This window comes from Silene latifolia, chromosome 1 (genome assembly GCF_048544455.1).
Source record: "Silene latifolia isolate original U9 population chromosome 1, ASM4854445v1, whole genome shotgun sequence".
In the NCBI taxonomy this organism is placed as follows: domain Eukaryota; kingdom Viridiplantae; phylum Streptophyta; class Magnoliopsida; order Caryophyllales; family Caryophyllaceae; genus Silene; species Silene latifolia.
Window position 1 is genome coordinate 187,850,233 of NC_133526.1, and position 19,951 is coordinate 187,870,183.

A 19,951-nucleotide genomic window follows, 5' to 3' on the forward strand; every position below is an offset into this window, starting at 1 on the left:
TGATAAGAAGGTGTGTTCCGAGAGAGGAAGCTACCTCCATAATGAGCCATTGCCATGACTTACCTTGTGGTGGCCATGCAAGTTCCAAGAAAACGGCCGCTAAAGTACTTCAATGCGGTTTCTTTTGGCCAACTCTATTCCGTGATGTTGCCTTTTATGTTAAGGGATGCGATAAATGCCAAAGGAGTGGAAATATCACAAGGAAACATGAAATGCCAATGAATTTCATGCTTGAGGTTGAGCTTTTTTATGTGTGGGGGATAGATTATCAAGGTCCCTTCCCATCATCGTTTGGAAATGAGTACATACTTGTGGCGGTCGACTATGTAAGCAAATGGGTTGAGGCCATCCCGACCAAAACTTGTAATGCTAAGGAAGTGATCAAGCTACTTCAAAGGATCATTTTTCCGAGGTTTGGGGTCCCAAGAGTCCTCATTAACGATCGTGGCACGCATTTCGGAGAAAGAGCATTAGAAGCCTTGTTGAGAAAGTATGGTGTGCAACAAAGGAAGAGTCTTGCTTACCATCCACAAGCTAATGGGCAAGCCGAGATTTCCAACCGGGAGTTAAAGACTATACTTGAGAGAACCGTGAACAAGTCGAGAAAGGATTGGTCCTTAAATATTGATGATGCTTTGTGGGCTTACCGGACGGCCTTCAAAACACCAATTGGTACCTCGCCATTCTGATTGGTGTATGGCAAGGCTTGTCATTTGCCCGTGGAACTTGAACACAAGGCATATTAGGCTATTAAGCATCTCAACTATGACTTGAAGGCGGCCGGTGAGAAGAGACTCCTTGATTTGAATGAATTGGAGGAATTTAGGCTAGAAGCCTATGAGAATGCTAAGTTGTACAAAGAAAGGACGAAAAGATTTCACGACAAGTGCATAATTAGGAGAGAGTTCAAGGAGGGTGAATTGGTTCTTCTTTATGATACTCGTTTGAAGTTCTTTTCCGGGAAGTTGAGGTCGAAATGGTCCGGACCCTTCACCGTTGTCCGATCTTTCCCTCATGGGGCGGTTGAAATAAGCCAAGGAGACCGAACTTTTAAAGTAAACGGTCAAAGACTAAAGCACTATCACGTGGGCAATCCCGTCCAAAGGGAGATGAAGATCCTTGAAACCTTTCTAGTCAATTAAGCTTTTTCGTCTACATCATGAAAATTGTTGGCTTGTTTACTTGGTCGAGCCTACGACATAAAACAAGGGCGCTACATGGGAGGCAACCCATGTAACGTTGTAAATATCATGCATTTAGGTAGAAAGAGAGAAACTTTGGATGGAGGATACTTGACATTTTGGTTGATTTCGGTTGCAATGATTGAGGAATTTGGGATTTTGTATGATGAACGAGTGGTTGACCATCAATTGGCCTTTTTCCGACGTCATGAGTCGGGTTTGAAAGTCGAAAACACGATAGTCGAGGCCAATAGGTGATGGGATTTGGGACTAGGGGCATATTGGAGAAATTGACATGGGAACGTATTCCCAGCCGGGTGACCCGCGGCCGGTCCTCTGACCGGCTGGGAAGTTCCTGTAACTTTAATTAAATTGTGTCAAAATGAAGAATGATGAGTCCCAGCCGGCAGGCCGGCAGCCGGTCCACCGGCTGGGAGTACGCTTATAGGGGAAATGTATCAAATTGACTAAGAAGGGAAGCCCCAGCCGGAAGGCCGGCAGCCGGTCCACCGACTGGGAATGCATATATAACGGATTTGATGAATGGGTGTCCTCCCAGCCGGGTGACCGGCGGCCGGTCTTCTGACCGGCTGGGAGTGTTCTGTAAATTTCCAAAAAAAAATTCAAATTGGCCTGTTTTCCCAGCCGGGTGACCGGCGGCCGGTCTTCTGACCGGCTGGGAGTATTCTGATCGGGGACTAAACACAAAATTCACCCAACTCAATTCATTTTTTCGCCTACTTTCTTCCCTCTACCTTCCCTCTAAACCCTAACCCTCTCCTCCAATCTCACCAACAACAAAATCCCAATCTTCGCTACACCCGTGAGCGACCTATCCTTCCCGCGAGGTCTACCTTGCGGTATGCCACACCGTCTTCTACTTTCGTTGCCGGGTCCTTCCAACAAGGGGAAGGGTCCTCTAGTTACCAACCTCAACAACCACCCCCTCTCCACGCCGACCTCATTTCCCTTATGGAGGATATGAAGATTAATTTGGCGAACGCCGCAAGTGAGCGGCAAGGGCTTCAACAAAGACTTGACCGGATTTACTATGACCATTCCCTTGGTCAATTCCCGGTTTATGATTATATGATGAGGCGCCAATACAAGCATCCCTCTGGCCTTCACCCTTCTTACTATCTATTCCCGGATGGCGGACATCCGGAAGATGGGAGGATTCTTTACGGTGATATAAATTTGCAGCCCGACTACTATAGCACCCCGGTCTTTCCCACCCCGCCTTCCACTCAAGGGGAGGGTCATGACACGAGGTGGTTCGGTGGTGCTCCTTCCATCTTCACCGAGGGGGCTTCTAGTAGTGCCGGAGGGAACACAGAGATGTTCGTCGGCATGAGCTCGGGGATGGGGGAGTTTGGCTCGGATGCCCCTTTGAACACGGACGATTTCATCCGTGAGTCCGAATTCGGGGCGAGTCATGACGATGGTGATGATGATGGCAATGATGATGGTGATGGTGATGACACCGAGTATGAGTAGAGCCTAGTAATGATGGTTCCACTCCCTCCCTTTCAATCCAACATGACAAGTATGCTTCTCCCCTTAATCCAAATTCTCTCATTCATATTTAATTTTCCGCATGCATTTAGTTATAAATTCACATAGTTGTATTCATATAGGATTGCATTAGATTTCCAATTTGTAATATATTGTCACATTTAGACATTGCATTCACTTAGCGTAGCTTGCATTGTAATTTAAATATTGCATATAGAATAGAACGTTCATCGCATTCATTTTATAAATTCACAAAAAAATTGAAAAAATAACAAAAACCAACAAAAACATGTTAATTTATTTCCCTAAATTGCCCTCCCATGTCTATAAATAAGTGTGGGGAGGGCCTAAAAAAAAAGGAGAAAAAGAAAACCCAAAAACATGTCTTTTCATTTTAATTTCCTCTACACATTTATTTCCATTTGGAAGTAATGTAAATAAATAAGTGTGGGGAGGAAATTCATATTTTCAAAAACCAAAAACATGTCATTTTAATTTTTCAAAAAACAAAAATACCAAAAATATGTTATTTTTATTTTCAAAAAATCAAAAACGCAAAAATATGTTCCTTTCTTTTTCTTATTCACTCTCTATGCTTTTGTCCATTGAGGACAATGTACATCTCAAGTGTGGGGAGGGAAATATCCACTCTTGTGAATATTTGTTTATAATTGTAAATGCTTGTAAATTTGATAAAATTCAAAAAAATGACTAAAAATTGAAAAATTTCGAAAAAATCACAAAAACATTGCATTGTATATATATGTTGTTTGTTGGCTAACCTTTGGCATAGGCATCAACCATTTGGGGCAAAAAGGAGACTAGAAGACCGCTTGGTATACACATTCCTATCTCTTTCTCATTTTTCAGTTCTCTCTCTTTTATATTGTTGTATGGAGGAGGACGGGTTTTTGTGCCTTGGATGTTCCTTTGGGGAACTATTGGATTGTTGGTGATTGATGTGCTGATAGGTTTAGTTGACTTGTTGCATGTTTCCTTGTTATGTTCAAATCTCGCATGCATATGTTCTTGTATATACTTGTTTTTCAATTTGAAGTCTTGCATCGGTTTGTAAATAGATGTTTTGCATGAGCACGGTCTAGGAAGGGAACTAAGTACCCCCATGATGAGTTTTTGTGCCCAATTGTGCCTTCCCCCTCCCCGTGACTCGCACCCGTGACCTCTTAGTTAGCCGAGGGAGGCGGGCTTGACCAATGAGTTTAGGTCGATATTGTGAGACCTAGGGCCGTAGACTAGACCTTAGGATCGACTTAGCTACTCAAAGGTAAGGGTAGAGCCTCCTAGGGTGGGTACATTCATACCCCGCCCTCATCTAGGTTTGAGAGTAGGCCTCCTCGGGAGGCGTGTCACATCAAGACGCACAAGTGTGTCATTGCGTCCTTAGACCATGAAATTGCATTACATTTTTGTGCACATGATATGAAGCAAAAATCAGTTTGTATGAACCTCACATAGCCAAATAGCCTTGTTTTCTCCCCTACATCGTGTCCCTTTTTTATTCACCCCTTGAGCTTTAGCCTTTTCATTTGGCAAACCCACCAAAATAGCTACATCCCATAACCACCCTTCCTTAATCAAGAATCGGCCGGTTTTGTAGTTGTGTTGTAGGAGGTGACTTGGGTCGTGATGGTGGATGGCATGCACGTCCACTTGGGTCGGAATTTGATGTGAATTTGGCATTATATATAAATAAGAGGTTTTGAAAAAGAAATGAAAAACAAATTAGAAAAGTGAAAAAGTTCATGAAAAAAAAATGAGTTGTAATGTATATATTTGTTGTCAAGAAAAGAAAAAGGCAAGCAACACCCCTCCTCATCATTAAACGGGGTAGAAAAAGCCGTTGCTAAATAAAGGGCAAATTGATGTTTTTCCAAAATGAGTCAGGTTTACACATTTTTTGCATGGCTTGGGGAACCGAGCCTTTGTTACGGTGTAGACGTTACCATTTGTTGAAATAAGAGGAGTACTTTTGAGTTTTTCCAATTTGAGTTGGGTTTATGTAATTTTTGCCTAGTTTTGGTGATCCATGCTATGTTAGGGCATAGACGTGTCTCATATGTTGCAATAAGGAATGGGTTTAGATGTGTCGGCAATTCTTGATTTGAACTCCACATATCCAAACGGTGCTTGCACCAATCCCGTTTCGACCTACTCCCTAGCCCCGTTACAACCCTTTGCTTCATATTGTATGCATTTTATCATCGTTTGCATTTCATTGGACATAGGACGGTCTTACACATTATATTGCGGGCATATTTTCGCTAGTTGAGTTAGGAGAGTGATTTTGGTTACTTTAATCACAAAAATCACCCTGTTCTTTCATTGAGTGACGAGTGAAAACCGTGAGGATGTCGTTGCCTAGGTCCCCTTAGTCATAGGCCTTTGGGTTGAATCTCGTGTCGGTTTAGTAATTCTCGGCGGACTTGCCCTCTTCCCCTTACCCGGCTCTTGAATTTGTTTCTTGGGCATTGGTCACATTAGGGTAGCTTGAGTCATGCTTAGGGGGTTGGCACCTCAATTGGCACTTCTGACACGGTACTCCCGACCAAGACCGTGTTTTGTTGCTTGAAAATCCAGCCACTTAGATGAGGAAAGTGGACCATTTTTTAGATGCATTCTATTGCTTGATTACGTGCTTTCATGATAGATGCATCGTCATTTTGTAGCAAGACCCAACTTGTCTTGCAATAGGGCACTTTCTCCTCATGAGTGTCAAATTGCGAGTTGAAGGGGCGTTGAGTGCGCTAATACTCGATCGGCTTAGTTAGTAGCGTTGTTGAGTGGTGCTTATATTGTGGACCTACTCTCCGTATTTATCTTAGTTGTACATTGGTTGAGGACTTACTCGGGGACGAGCAAGGGTCAAGTGTGGGGAGGTTTGATATAGGATCCTTTTACGCCTTTTCCCCTCTATTTTCATGCCTACCGACTCCATTTGAGTCGGTTTTGATCGTCCTTTCTCGCATTTTGTGTCCCGATTCCCTTTACTATGACTATTTGGCCTCCTTGCAGAAATTGAGGCGGGAACGGGTGAAATGAAGTAAGGAAGACGGGTTGACTTAGCTACGCATGGAAGAAGAAGGAAATGATGCCGAGGAGTATTCCCAGCCGGTAGGCCGGAAGCCGGTCAGCCGGCTGGGAACACCAAATGTATAGAATTCATGCCAAAATCAAGTAAAGAGGATTTCCAGCCGGTGGCCCGGCAGCCGGCCAGCCGGCTGGGAGAACAAATGAGTTGAAACATTAAGGAAGTTACATGAACTTCCCAGCCGGTCAAAGGACCGGCAGCCGGCCAGCCGGCTGGGAGTTCCCATAGAGCCCAAAGTCAAGCATCAAGTCAATGTACCCCCCAGCGGGTCAGTGATCGGCAGCCGGTTGCCCGGCCGTGCATACCTGATGATATCAAGAAATTAATTCAACTTCCAGGAACCTCCCAGCCGGTCAAAGGCCCGGCAGCCGGTTGACCGGCCGGGAGTGCAAACACGCGTTTCAAGCCCATTTACAAATCCTACCCTAATCTTGGTGGAAACTATATATACCCCCTCCCTTAACCATTTGTACACACTCTCCTAGATCTGAAATTATTTCCCTTTCCAAGTTTCAACTTTGTTAATTACTTTGTTAATCATTCCTTAATTAGACAAGTTTTTCAATTAATTAGTGATAGAAATTTGGTTGTAAGAAGATTGAAGGTTCCTCCTTCTTTATTGTTCTATCCAAATTCCTTTCTTGCTATTGAGTTGGTATTATTTCTCTCCCTAATTTCATTAGTTTACATTTGCTCTTCCTTTAAGTTTGTTTGATTGTTTATGTTAAATTTCCATCCTTTTTGTTTGATTGTTGTTATATTCACTTTTGTTCATCTTTCCTGTGTTCATCCTTATTATTTGCACTCAAAGATTGAGTCTTTGATTTCCTTAAGTTAAAGATTGAACCTTTGAGTTGATTTTGTTGAAGATTGTGTCTTTTGGTTTAATCATCCTCATTATTAGATTAAATTATCTTTCTTCATAATTTTTGTTGGATTGTTGCATGTTTAGAAGTAGAATTCACCCTTCCATTATGTTTATGCTTAAAGACTCCATCTTTATTGTTAATCTTGCCTTTAGAAACATGATTATTGAGTATTCTTCTTCTAGGACTCGGTTTGACCCGGTATGGGTAATTTCACTAATTAAATCTCATTAAGGGTAATTATTTGGGGAAAATTGGTGAGGGTAGTTTAGAGGAATTACATGGTTAAGGTTTGGCTTTTGGGTAGTGTCGACTTGTGACCCTTGTCCACCAACGGGAGTTGGTTAGGTTGTAAATTGGATACCCGAAATTTGACCTTGTCACCAACTAAGGTTGAGACCGGAAGGGAGAACCGAGGGAGGGTGCCTCTAGACTAGCGTTTGAAATCGGCCTCCGGAAGGAGGAGTGGGATGACCCGGAATACGATGAGTACTTAATGATCTTGACCAAATCCTTGACCTCCTTGGAAAAATGCATGTTTTCGTGGTTGTTGGGTTTTGAGTTAGGAATACCGACTTTCGAACCCGGGAGGAGGGTTAGTTGGAGTAGTTAGTGTCCTATTGCGAACCCGGAAGGGAGGTTCTAGGCGAATTAGAGCCATCTCCCCCTTATTAATTTACCCCTTTTGATTACCCGAGAGATTTAGCATGTGGAATTACGCATATTCGTGGGAGAACCGAGTTCTAGCCTTTCCCATTATTTGATCTTTTCTTAATTCTCTAGCTTGTTCTTTGCTTGTCTAGTTTATAGTCTTTTAAGTTTCTAGTTTAGTGCTAGTTCGTTACAACCTCTCTATTTTATTTCGACTTAGCTAAGCTCGTGAATTAGAACGATTAGTAGTCCACCTACTCCTTGTGGGATCGACCCTCTAAAGTGTACAACGATAAAATCGTGCACTTGCGAGGTATTACTTGATACCATCATCCGTGTATATGTAATTGGTGCGTATGTTGATTTCGTTGGAACTATCTGTGGTCGAGTCTTGTTGAAATTGATAAAGGTAATATAGTTGAATTGGATCGAATGTGGTGAAGTTTGGTAGAATTAGCGAGGTCATGTGATGACAATGCGAACTGTAAAGGATTTTATTTAATAGAAACGCGTGAAAATGTGGGAGTGGATGTTGTAATGTGAGAAGTGACCAGGTTGCTATTTGCTTGAAATTGTTAGTAATGATGAATCTATATGAGTTTATGAGATCTACGGTATCTATAGTGATGATAGTTAAAGTAGTATAGAGTCATAATATGAGAAATGGCAGGTAATGATGCTTTTATGCAATGTTAAATGGTTGAAAGTTTCCGCTGTGCGATGATCAATTTGTGTAAAATAATTTGCTTATGATTGAAATTGGAACATGATAGGCTTTAATTTGCTATGTAGAATATGCATTTGAATGACATATGAACGAATGATTTATCGTTAATTGTATGTTTCATATTGACGTGAACACGAGTTTGCTAGTAATGTGGTAAGATAAGTTTAAGTAGGAGATGGTGATGTAATTATGTGTATGATTGACTAGGAAGCAGGTAAACCGAGTAGGGTAAATTGTTGTAGCGTAATATGACATGAATCTTGTCTGATGAGATAGTATGATATGCTTGAGTAGTAATGGTAATACATGAGTGAGTATGATGACTAGTGAGGAATTCCGAACATGGTTTGGAATCGACACACAATGTTGTTTTTGCAGGAATTTTCGATTTATTTCGTAATTCTAATCGAGTACTCAACCTTACTTGACCGAGTGCGAGTGCTAACTAGACCGAGTAGACCTCACTCGATCTAGTTAGGAAGCTATGACGTCGGGATGTGGAAATTTTCTGTAGATACTCGACGAAATAGCACCTACTCGATCGAGTAGAGGGCACTCGATCGAGTACCCTAGGCACTCGATCGAGTAGGCTACAGTACAGAGCCTTCTACGGGTTTCTTAAAACCCTTATTTTTTTCTTTCTCTCCTCACTTTATCCTCCTATTTCGAACCCTAAGCCCTAAATCTCTCACAAAACTCTCCTCTCTTCTTGTGTTGGTGGTGATTAGTTGGGTTATTTGCTTGTTATTTCGTTCTTTTACCTTCCATCCGATCAAGGTATGATTTTCTTTCCTATTTACATGTTTCTATTACTTTGAATTTGTTGGAATGATGGTGTAATCTGAAATTTTCGATTCATATGGACGAATCAATGCTTTTAATTGCTTGTAATTGTTCTAATGTGAATCATATGCTTCCCTTCCATGATTATTGATGATTAGTTGCTTCAAAAATAGTATTGAAATTGCCAAATTGAAGCCGAAATTTTCTAGGGTTACAAAATCAAAATTTATTTTGGTTGTTTTATATAGGTTGGATGATGAAATTGAGTACTACATGTGGTATATACCATGTTGAAAGTTGGATTTTAGTGATTTTCACCTTAAAAGTTGCCTTAAAACTCCGTCTTAAAAGTGCTCCAAATTGAAATTCGGTTTCTATATTTGAAATTTAGTGTTGGATATGATTGTTTAAGTAAGGGTTAAACTTTAATATAGCAATGGTGATGTTAAATGATGGTGAATATGTCAAAACCGTTACAGCTGTAGAGACCGTCTGACAAGTCTAATTGAGTTGTTTGTTTTTAATGATGAAGGTTGATGATGATATGTTTAAAATTACCTTTGTATGAGCATGTACGAATATCTCACGCGTTATTAAGTATGTATATGGAGTAGCATTTGAATCATGCTAGGATGTCAGAATTGGTTGAGTAGATTGTGATTATCATGCTAAGCTTTTCACAACTATGGAGATCGTCTGAAATATTATAAATTGAGTTTATATATATCAATTGGGAATTTGTTGGTGAAAGTGTGTACCTAGCTGAGTCTTCAAAGTTCAATTGGGTGAATTATGTGCTTTACATGTCTATGCAAATTTGTTTAAACCATATGCTGAAACAGATGCCGAGACTGAACTTAGGGACCCGTCAGAGCAAGAGGGGGAGGGCTTCACAGCCCGAGCCTGGGGAAGGTAGTGGACCCATAGTACCCGCGGTACCGGAGTACCCTACGGTGGTATTTGTAGATTTTAAACAGAGAGAGCGTTTTGTGGCGTTGCAGAAACGCAAAATGAGGCCTACCCGCTGTGTGGATACCACACTTCTGACTGACTTGGGAATTGAGACGGATGTCCGTCACATATTTGAGACTTTGGGGTTTACGGGATTGTATCGGCTGAGGAAGCATACTTACCCTTTTCTTATCTTGGAGTTTATGAGCTCGTTTAAATACGAGCCAGCTGCACAAACTATTGAGTTTCGTTTGATGAACACAAGTTTCCTGTTGACCATGGACCTTTTCGCGCATCACCTTGGGTTGGCCAAGCCTCCCAAGGATTCCATCGGTGAAATCCCTTCTGAGTGCGGTGTCTGCCGCCTAATGCCTTGTTTTACCGGAAAGCCAGCTCCCACCTCAAGCAACATGTTGATTAATGATGTTCAGCACGTTACCTTGAGGATCTTTCTTCGTTCCCTTTCGAACCTCCTGTATGATAGACCGGATATTAGTAAACTGAACAATCATGAGGTGTTGCTTCTGATGTCTTACCTCAACCCGGAGCGGACCGAGAGGGTGGTCTTTAATGCTCCTGTCATGGTCTGCGCTAGCCTTGCTTTGATGGCTACTGCCACTTCCCGGTACTTGAGTTGTGGCGCTATCGCCACTTGGCTATCTAAAAAGCTAACCTCCTTTGAGGCTTCTTCCGAGTATGTTCCTCTGGCCACACCAGTGCCTACTATGGACCGAGACTACTACCTCGACCTGAAATGGTTGAGAACTTTAGCTGATGGCAGCCTAGCTTGGAGGGTGTGGGGCATGAGCTGGATGAAGATTCCGGCTCCTGAGCACCTCCCACCGACAGAGCCGTTAGACCCGGTGGTTGTAGCTGTGGACTCCGATGAGGAGGAGGAGGGTGATGATGGACCTCGACAGTTGCGGACGTACCTCATTGATGACACGATCCTCCAGGTGATGCCCGAGCCAAAGAAGGGAGAGAATGCAGCCGTAGTGGAGGAGAGGCCTAGGTTGGGGAGAGGACCCCGTCGAGTGAGGAAGAGGACCGCTGAGACTAGACCACGGCCGGTATCACCACCGCAGCAGCACCCTTTTACGTGTTACCCCTACCTCGACACCCCGGAGACGCGTTCGAGCTACTTGGCAGAGAGAGTGTCATCTATTTTGACACTCCGGAATATGCATGAGATGGTGTACACTCAGGGGATTGGGACCGAGGGACCACATCCAGTATGGTGGAGTGGAGTCGGGGACTATAGTGGGGTTTTCCACTCTTACAGGGTGGATCAGTCAGCTTGGGGAACACCTCAGTCCTTAACTTTTGGTGGCTTGACCCCATGGTATGTGAGTCCTGGAGCTAGAGCGGGGGTTGATGCGGGTATTGGGTCATCGGGAGCGGGCACATCAGGAGGCGATGGTGGTGGATATGAGGTGATGGAGGAGGAGGAGCAGCAGCAGCAGCAGGAGTGATACTCCTATTCTCTATCTTTGTTTATGGTTGATGGTGTTAGATTGTGGTCGTTGTTAGTTAGAACTTTTATTTTGGGATTTGTATGGTTGGCCATAAGGCCTGATTTGCTAGTTTGACTTTATTGCAGGATTTTGGGAGTCGGGAAGTCATCCCGACTCACGTTATGTGCCGATTATATATACATGTGTGGGTTATGACAGGTTTTCCCAAGATTTTGACCTGTAGGTACTCGACAGAGTACCCCGTACTCGGTCGAGTAGCTGCAGGTGTGACAGAAATGAGGCATTCTGATCTCAGGGCTACTCGATCGAGTATCCAAGACACTCGATTGAGTAGCGGGCACTCGATCGAGTACCACTACATACTCGATCGAGTAGCACTGTTATAGGAACTTTTGTAAAATTAAAATTGTTTAATGGTTATATAGTTGCATGCGTGGTACTTAACGTGGGTATTGATGATTAGTAACGTGTTCGAACCGTTCATTTAATATGTTGGAAGTCGTGCTTGGATTTTTTTGAAGCGTATTTGTAACGAACAGTGAAGTAGTAATTCTTTCTTATTGCTTTAATCTTACATCCGTCATACTTACTAATTATTCACCGGAGTTGCGTCTTGTTATATACTTGTACATATGATATTAACATGTACTCTTGACGTTGGCTAGTTATTCGTATATGCTTCCATATGTTTTATGGTTTAATGGTCGTCTAGCTAATGAGTAATGTCAATAATGAATAATATGGTTTGGATTTATGTCACGATGTAAGTAATAAGTAACATATGTAGTAATTTGGTGGTGAACTTCGGGGACGAAGTTCCTTCTTAGAGGGGAAGAGTAATGTCGCAAAATAAAAAGGCCGATTTTGAAATTATGTTGTTATTTGTTTATAACGTTTCCTACGACTTTAGTCACATCTCGTGCATGGAAGTATAATTGTTTACACTTGTTAGTGGGAGTAATTTGTATGTTCAAGTGAAGTTGAATAGTATACTTAAAAGGCGGTCATAGAAAGATAGTCATGAGGCCGTGTGTTGGAATAGAATTATATTGTTGAGTACATTAGTGGTGATAAAGTGACATGTTTCGCGTTGTTGGTTGTTGCTAGTGAAAGTGTAACCTTGTACCGTGTTGGGTATTTCAAGTAATATTTTGTAGGAGTCGGTCTATATGGAGTGTCAGACAGTTGATGATGATGACAAGGAGGAGGGTATGTCCGGGGAGTAGCGATCTATGTCGGAGGAATATCGTTTTTGCCTTATTTCCGTACCTTGTGTTGTGCGATAGGTGAGTTGAACTTCGGGGACGAAGTTCTTTTTAAGGGGGGGAAGACTGTAATACCCGCCCTTTTAGAGACCCTTTGACCAGCGTTGACTGACCTTGGGAACGGTAATAGTCCTTAGAAGTGCGTGCCAAGTTACCTTGGGTTGTGAGTTATGCGTGGTACTCGATATAGAGGCTACTCGATCGAGTAACTCGGATACTCAATCGAGTAGGGGACACTCGATCGAGTATGTGGGACACTCGATCGAGTAACGGGTTTTCAGCGAGGGTTTATAATCGTGTTTTGTTAAATCCGCAAATCATTTTCGCCTCATTTCTTCAGTCCTTAAGTCGCCTCTTTCCCTTCCCTTCACCATAAAACCTCCATGGAAGCCTTTGAAGGTTCTTGTGCCTTAGGAGAGCATAGCTTGAGTCGGGTAACGGTCTTTTGCCAGGTTTCTCCTTGTAGGTATGTCGTCATCATCATCCGTATCCTTGTCTTGGCAGTTAGGGTTTGCTTGTTAGTGATAGATGATTGTGTTATGGATATAGATGTTGCTTGATTGCTGGATATTTCGTATGATTGGCATGGAAAAGTTGCAGTTGCTTAAAGGTAGGTTCGCCTACTCAATTTCTGCGGATGGTCTAGTGTGTCAGTTGTTGTGTCATGGTTGTTGTATTGTAGTTGTGCTTGTTTGGCAGTGTATATGCGATAGTCGGTTGGTGAATGCGGTTGGTTGGTTGTCATTGTATTGCAGCTGTCTGTGATTGGTTGTCTCTGGTTCTCGAGATGCGTTCTCGGCTGAGTGGAGTCACTTGCGGGAGTGGCTTCACGCCCTAGTTTCACCCTCCGTGGAACCCGCCACGGTAGGGGATGTGCACATTAATGGGACAGGGTTATCACTCGGTATGATGAGCGGGGATTTGGTGGGTACGGCTGCGGTCCCCCACTGGCAGGGCTGGTCTAGTGGACAGTCGGTGACGGAGATTGATTGGAGTGGGTGTGCATGTGTGTGTGCCTGATTGTGTTGTGTTGTGTTGATAGGTGTTGATGATATTGTCATGTCTTATCTCAGTACTGACCTTGTGTGGTTGTCTTGTTGTCTTATGTGTCTGCCGTGATCCCTTATGGTGAGCAGTCTGTCTTAGCAGGTGTTGATGTTGTTGATAGCTGGAGACCGGGCAGGGATGAGTCTTCACGCACGAGATTGATATTATTAGAGTGTAGCCAATGAGTTGTACCTTTATTTTGGTTAAGTTGGTTGTAACGCTTGTAATATAACTATAAATGTTCTTTTGTCGACTTTTGATGATTACTTACCTCGGGCAGCCGAGATGGTAGCGCCCTTATGTGCTAAGGAAGGCCTAGTTAAGGCTCCTCTGAATATGGGGGTGTTACAATAAATGTAATAAAACTAATTACTTCTAATTAATTAACAAAATGAGCCTTTTATCGTTTAAAGCACACAAAATCGAGTCAAATCAATATAAAAATATAAAAGAGGCTTTTTTCAGGCAATTCTAGAGGCTCCAACTTTTTTAAAATACGATTTTTGTTTTTAATAATAAACTCAGCTGAAGATAATTATTTTGAGCTAATCAAATAAGAGATATAGTAAATTACAAAAAAGATAAAGATTGAGTTTTATTTTTAAATCCTACATAAGATAAATCTCAAAAATAAAATTAATTAGAATAATATTTGCTAAAAAAATAAAATTAGAATAATCAAAGAACATTACTTGCAAAAATCATACTCATACGGATCATATTTAATTCTCATAAAATATACAAATAACTCATCTTATTATCTATGATGACGCCTCGTGCTAGAGTTCTACCCATTAGAAAATGTGAGACAGTCGTGAGCATGTATTCAGTAAAAAAAATTGGAGTCCTACATGAAATCAAGTACTCAGTATTCCTCAAGAATTGTTGATGGAACCAAACTCCCATTTATTTACTACTAATACAAATACTATTTTTAATTTCAAATTGGTTAGATATAAATATATTTTATAGTAGTTTATTTTATGCTTTTTATAACGAGTCCCCCTCCCCCTCCTCTTTCCCTTATGATCTTTTTGCTGATAATGCAATTTTATGTAATTTGTAACTTTTATTAATGTATGTTATATTGTTATAATAATCTTACTTTCAATGTATGACTGATTTTTATTTTTTTATTTTTATTTTTTTATTTTTATTTTTTGTGTAGTACAATATTGTCAATACTCTACAAGATATCAAGATCCTGCATACACGAGGTACTCGCATTTTTCATATTTATACATTGCATTATTCCCGTATCTCTGCTTCTATTATCGTCTCTTTTAATAATTTATATATAGAGAGCATTAGATTTGTAAACACGTGACTTAGTTGATCGGTATGGCACGTCTTTAATTTAGAGCTACTCTCATATTTTTTGTCCTGATTGGTAATTCTTAATTGGTAATCATAGTTTTTAGCGTAATATATTATGCTTGATAATAAGTTTGGTTATGAAAGAATGATTATAATGATTGTCTACTAATGATTCATTTGTTTTTGTAGGTGATGAGAAAAACAATAACACGTATGTGTTAACATGAACAATTAATTCAAGCTCATTGAAGCATATGTGTTATATTACTCTACATTTAATTAAACTTAAAAGTATTAGTTTACGGATGGTATCATGCGAAAAGCTGTGATTTTTAGTACGGGGGATGATTACACGGTGGAATAATCCAAATAAATATTCCTTTCGTTTTACAAATTTCTCAAAAATCACATTGCCTAAAAATGAGGTTGTCTTCGTGAAGCATAAGGAGTATGCTTGCAGTGTTGTTCGTAACTTTAATTAGTTGGTGAACTTTCTTCGGCTATTTGTGAGCATCCAAAAAAATCTCTCACACTTCAACAATAAATAATAAATTGATCGTAGATTTTTCTAAAAAGCGACCTAAAGAAAATTCAAATAACCTTGAAAAATAAATACATCTAATTTTTTTATTTCGAGTATATGTCTAAATAAAAGAGAGTAAGATATAAAATTAGTTATAGAGTTGTCTCAATCTCAAAATGTCAAAGCGGATTATTATGAAAAGAACATAAAATCACACAACTAAGATAGGTCCAAGCAATGAAGATTTAAATTTAAAACAACTAACAATTAAGTTGAGTAGGATTTAGGAGAATATATGCAAATATTAATATAGTAGGTTAAGTTTTAAGAAGTAGCTATTAAGTTTGATCACGATCGAGCTAATGTTTGACCCCTAATCTCCTTTTGAAAACATATTATTACGTAAATTATTAAAACGTTTTTTTTAAATGTGTGCGTAATAAGCTAATTAAAGAAAGATTGTTGAGAACTTATCATGAAAATTTAATATACAAACTAATATTTACCATAAATAAAGTAAAAGATCCACAATAATTTTTTCTTTAATTAGCTAATTGATTAGAGCACACGTTAAAAAAATCAATATTAAAGATTTATGACATGATCTACCCAAATAGTATACTAAATTGAATAAAAAGACGATGAGTAGTTAAGAGGAAAAAAGGTGTCACTTTGACTTAAGGAAAGCCATGCCATAAAGGAAAGCAGGAAGCCAATAATCAGTTTAGTTTACCTTCTAAGTTTAGAAAAGTTCAGTTTAGTTCAGCTCCTATAATTTCAGAATATTTAAGTTCATATAAGTTCAGTTCTTACAAATTCAATTAAACTCATATAAGTTCAGCTCAACAAAATTAAATCCAAAAAAAGAACCTAGATGGGTAAATATAGATAGTTATTATTATAAGTTTTTTAAAGTAACTATAGGTAGATTTCCTATATTATGTCACTGATTATTTGGCAAATGTATATCCTCAACAATGATTTATAGTTCAATTTGATAACTATTGATAAGATTTTAAATGAAATTATGTCATGCAACACACTTTTTGTCATAACGGCCAAATACTACATACGGTGTATGCAAACAACCACACTTTTTCCCCATTATATACGGTGTATATCATTATTGTAAGCCTTTTAAGAAAAAAATGAATGATTTATGACTGTTAAAATATTGAGAAGATAAAAAATCTTATAATCTTATAATTCTATATGTTTTAACCTCCCTACCTTTATTAACCACTCTTACCCAATTATGTACGAATCCATTTTATAATTATGTTAGTGTAAAACCACCTTATACAAGACTTACTCTAGGTTACAAGTAAAAGTGTATGGAATAAGACTATAGGAGATTAAAAAAAATATGTACTTCTACCAACCAACATGTATATATTTCCATTATAAAAACATGTATAAAGATTTGTTGTTATACACCAATTATTTGTCTACCTACGTTTCATATTGTTCAAGTCCATTTCATTGATCACGTTACTAGAAACGTGAGGATAGTGAAATTATTAATTAGATAGAATTTGTTTTAAATAGATAAATAAATATACAATTTTTGGGGATAATTGTATATAATAATATTTTAAAATTTAATTAGGAGAGAATAAAGCGATTTTTTGCCAACTAAATAAAAAACTATTATATTCTTCACAAATACATTAGATTTTAAAAACATGAAAAGAAAAATAATACGAAATAGAATTTGGCATGACCATTAGTTATTTAATCAAGAGAAGAAAAAATGTCTAAGTACACAAAATCTATAATGAAAAAAAATTGATCTTAATGTTTTTTATTCCCTTTGACTATTTTATTTGTCTTAAATTTTATAGTATGAAGGATAATTCATGATTATGAACACTATTTAAAATGATTAAAAAGGTCCACAACAATTAAAAGAGAGTCAAATTTAAAACCCGTGCAACGCACGAGCACAAAATCTAGTATAAGATAAAAGAATGGGTAAAATAACGCTAAAATACTACTTATCAAAATTCCACCATAATACTTATAATATCAATTAAATCACATCATCACAACTTAAATCAATTATACAATCAACTGAGTAGGCAAACCCTACCTTAGCACAAATCCGATTACGAATCAACAAGGAAGTTAGAACTGCTCTTCTACGAACTCACCACCTAAAAACAATCATACAATCCAATTACCACACGAAATCATCCCTTTTCCCCAATTCCCAGTACTAGGGTAAAACCCTAAAAGACGAAACTGACAAAGGGTATAGGACTAGTGACTTGCCAACACAATCGACGCAAGAGAGAAAGGAACAAGGACTCACGAACAATCCACGATCTTGGGAGATATTAGAGGTGATTAGAGTTGCGTAGAATTTTTTAGGGTTTTAGGTTTTTGGTAAAAGTGAAACTGTAAATCTTAATTTATAACTCTAATCCTCTTTAATCAAACCGCGGAAAATAATTACCGTCAGACCGGATACTCGGTCGAGTATAAAGGATACTAGGCCAAGTATCCCCTACTCGGTCGAGTATTCCTGGACAGTAGCCTGACCAGAAACACACGACGCATTACTCGGCCGAGTAAGCCATATTCGGTCGAGTAACAGGCTTAGAAAAACGTGGTATTACAGTTAGTGCACAAATTATCATCATAAATGGTCTCAAATTAGTGGTATGAAAACTCAAGGTGGTAGGACTCATGAAAATGGGGGCTTCATCCCACTTAACCTTTAAATGAAAATTACTAAGTCCTCCGTCAACCTCAAAAGAGTCCACTATATCCTCCACGGAAGAATTTTCAAAGGAGTCGAAGGTCTCGGGTAAATCCTCATCCTTTTTATTACAAACGGGTCCAACATCATTCATGGTGAGTGTGTCATCTACTACAAGGTCATTATCTTCAATATGAGTCTCTAAATGGTCAATTGGAATGACACTATTGGGACTTTTAAAAAAAAAAGTTGGACCATCATCATCGTCATCCAATAATTCAAAATCATTAGGGGTAATAGACTCACATTGGGAGGTAAAAAGGCAAAAATGAGAAAAAATTAGGGGTAATAGTCTCTAAATGGTTTCTTTTGAGAAAGTTGGTCCAAACCAGCTTGAATAGCTTTGAGTTCCTCCTTGATGTGCCATAAAGTTTGTTGGCGAGATACCTCCCGACATTCGGAGGCCATGAAATTCAAGAAATGCTAAAGTTTCGCCCCAATCATGTAGAAGACACTCCCATTACTGAAGTTAAGAGCCATTTCTCGGCTCCCGAAGTTCATGCCATCAAGCACGACATGAGCCATGTAAACTTCATCAATGACGTGTCCAATGGAGATGAGACTATTAGTAAAGGCACAAAATCAGTCAAGATATTCGTGAAAAGGCTCATTCTCTTGTTGCGGGACGAATCCGTTCATCATTATGGAAGCCCAAGTAAATCTATAAAATAGGCACTAAAACTACAAGGAAACCGTGAAAACAATCCCAGGGAACAAGTAGTGTTCCCTAGGACAAATAAAACAAGGTAAAATTCAACAACTAATTAGCAAACAAAATCGTGCTCCCCGGCAACGGCTCCAAAACTTGATAGATGTCGCAACCTAATCAAAGATAAATATCCTAGACAAAAATGAATGTAGTAATAGGTGTCGAATACAAGGAGACGAGAGTTGCTAAACAAGTTGTTATGGGGTGAATTTTATCGAGGTCGGTTATCGATTGACTATTTGATTGGGTTTGTAGAATAATGATAAAGCAATGCAAGAAAGCACTAATAAAGAAAGAGTGTAGGGAGGTCGGGTCACACATGCAAATTATGTAAATGCTCATGTCAAACTAGGAAATTGATAATACGATAATTGTTTAGACTTAAAGACAACCACCTCTCGGTCTTATTGTCAACCATAGAACGGGTCCTAACGAGCTCTCGCTATGGCTAGGTCGGTTTACTAAACATGTTTAGTGTAATTCAATTTCGTGCCTCTCGACTGATAAAAGTGAAATAACAAATTTAATCTAAGATAGTGGCCAACAACCAAAGACTAACAAAACAATGCAGGCATGTTAAGAAACAATGAATTGATATTAAAACATCCTATTTCAACAATTGCAAATACTACTCATGCATGACTCCCTTAATCCCTAGACATATGAAACTACTCATGCATGATGAAAACTAATTTAATGACAAATGATAGAGTAAAGATGAACATACCAGCTAGTAATGTAAATGACAAATGAATAACTAAAACAATACTAGAAATAAGATTACCTTGACAATTGGAAATGAACTTGGAAATGAAAAACAAGATAGAACAAATGGAAATAACTTGTAAATGAACTTGTAATATAAATTGAAATGCTTAAAGGAATGTTTGTAACAACTAAAGGAATGCTTAAAGGAAATCTTATTATGAAAACTAAGACTAAAGCGTATGGAAAAATGTTGTAAGAGGTGTGTGGATACAACACCCTATGTTTTTGCTCGTATTCATGACATTTTGTAGGAAATGAAGCCGTTGGTAGCTTGTTCCGTCAAATTAACATTTAACTAAG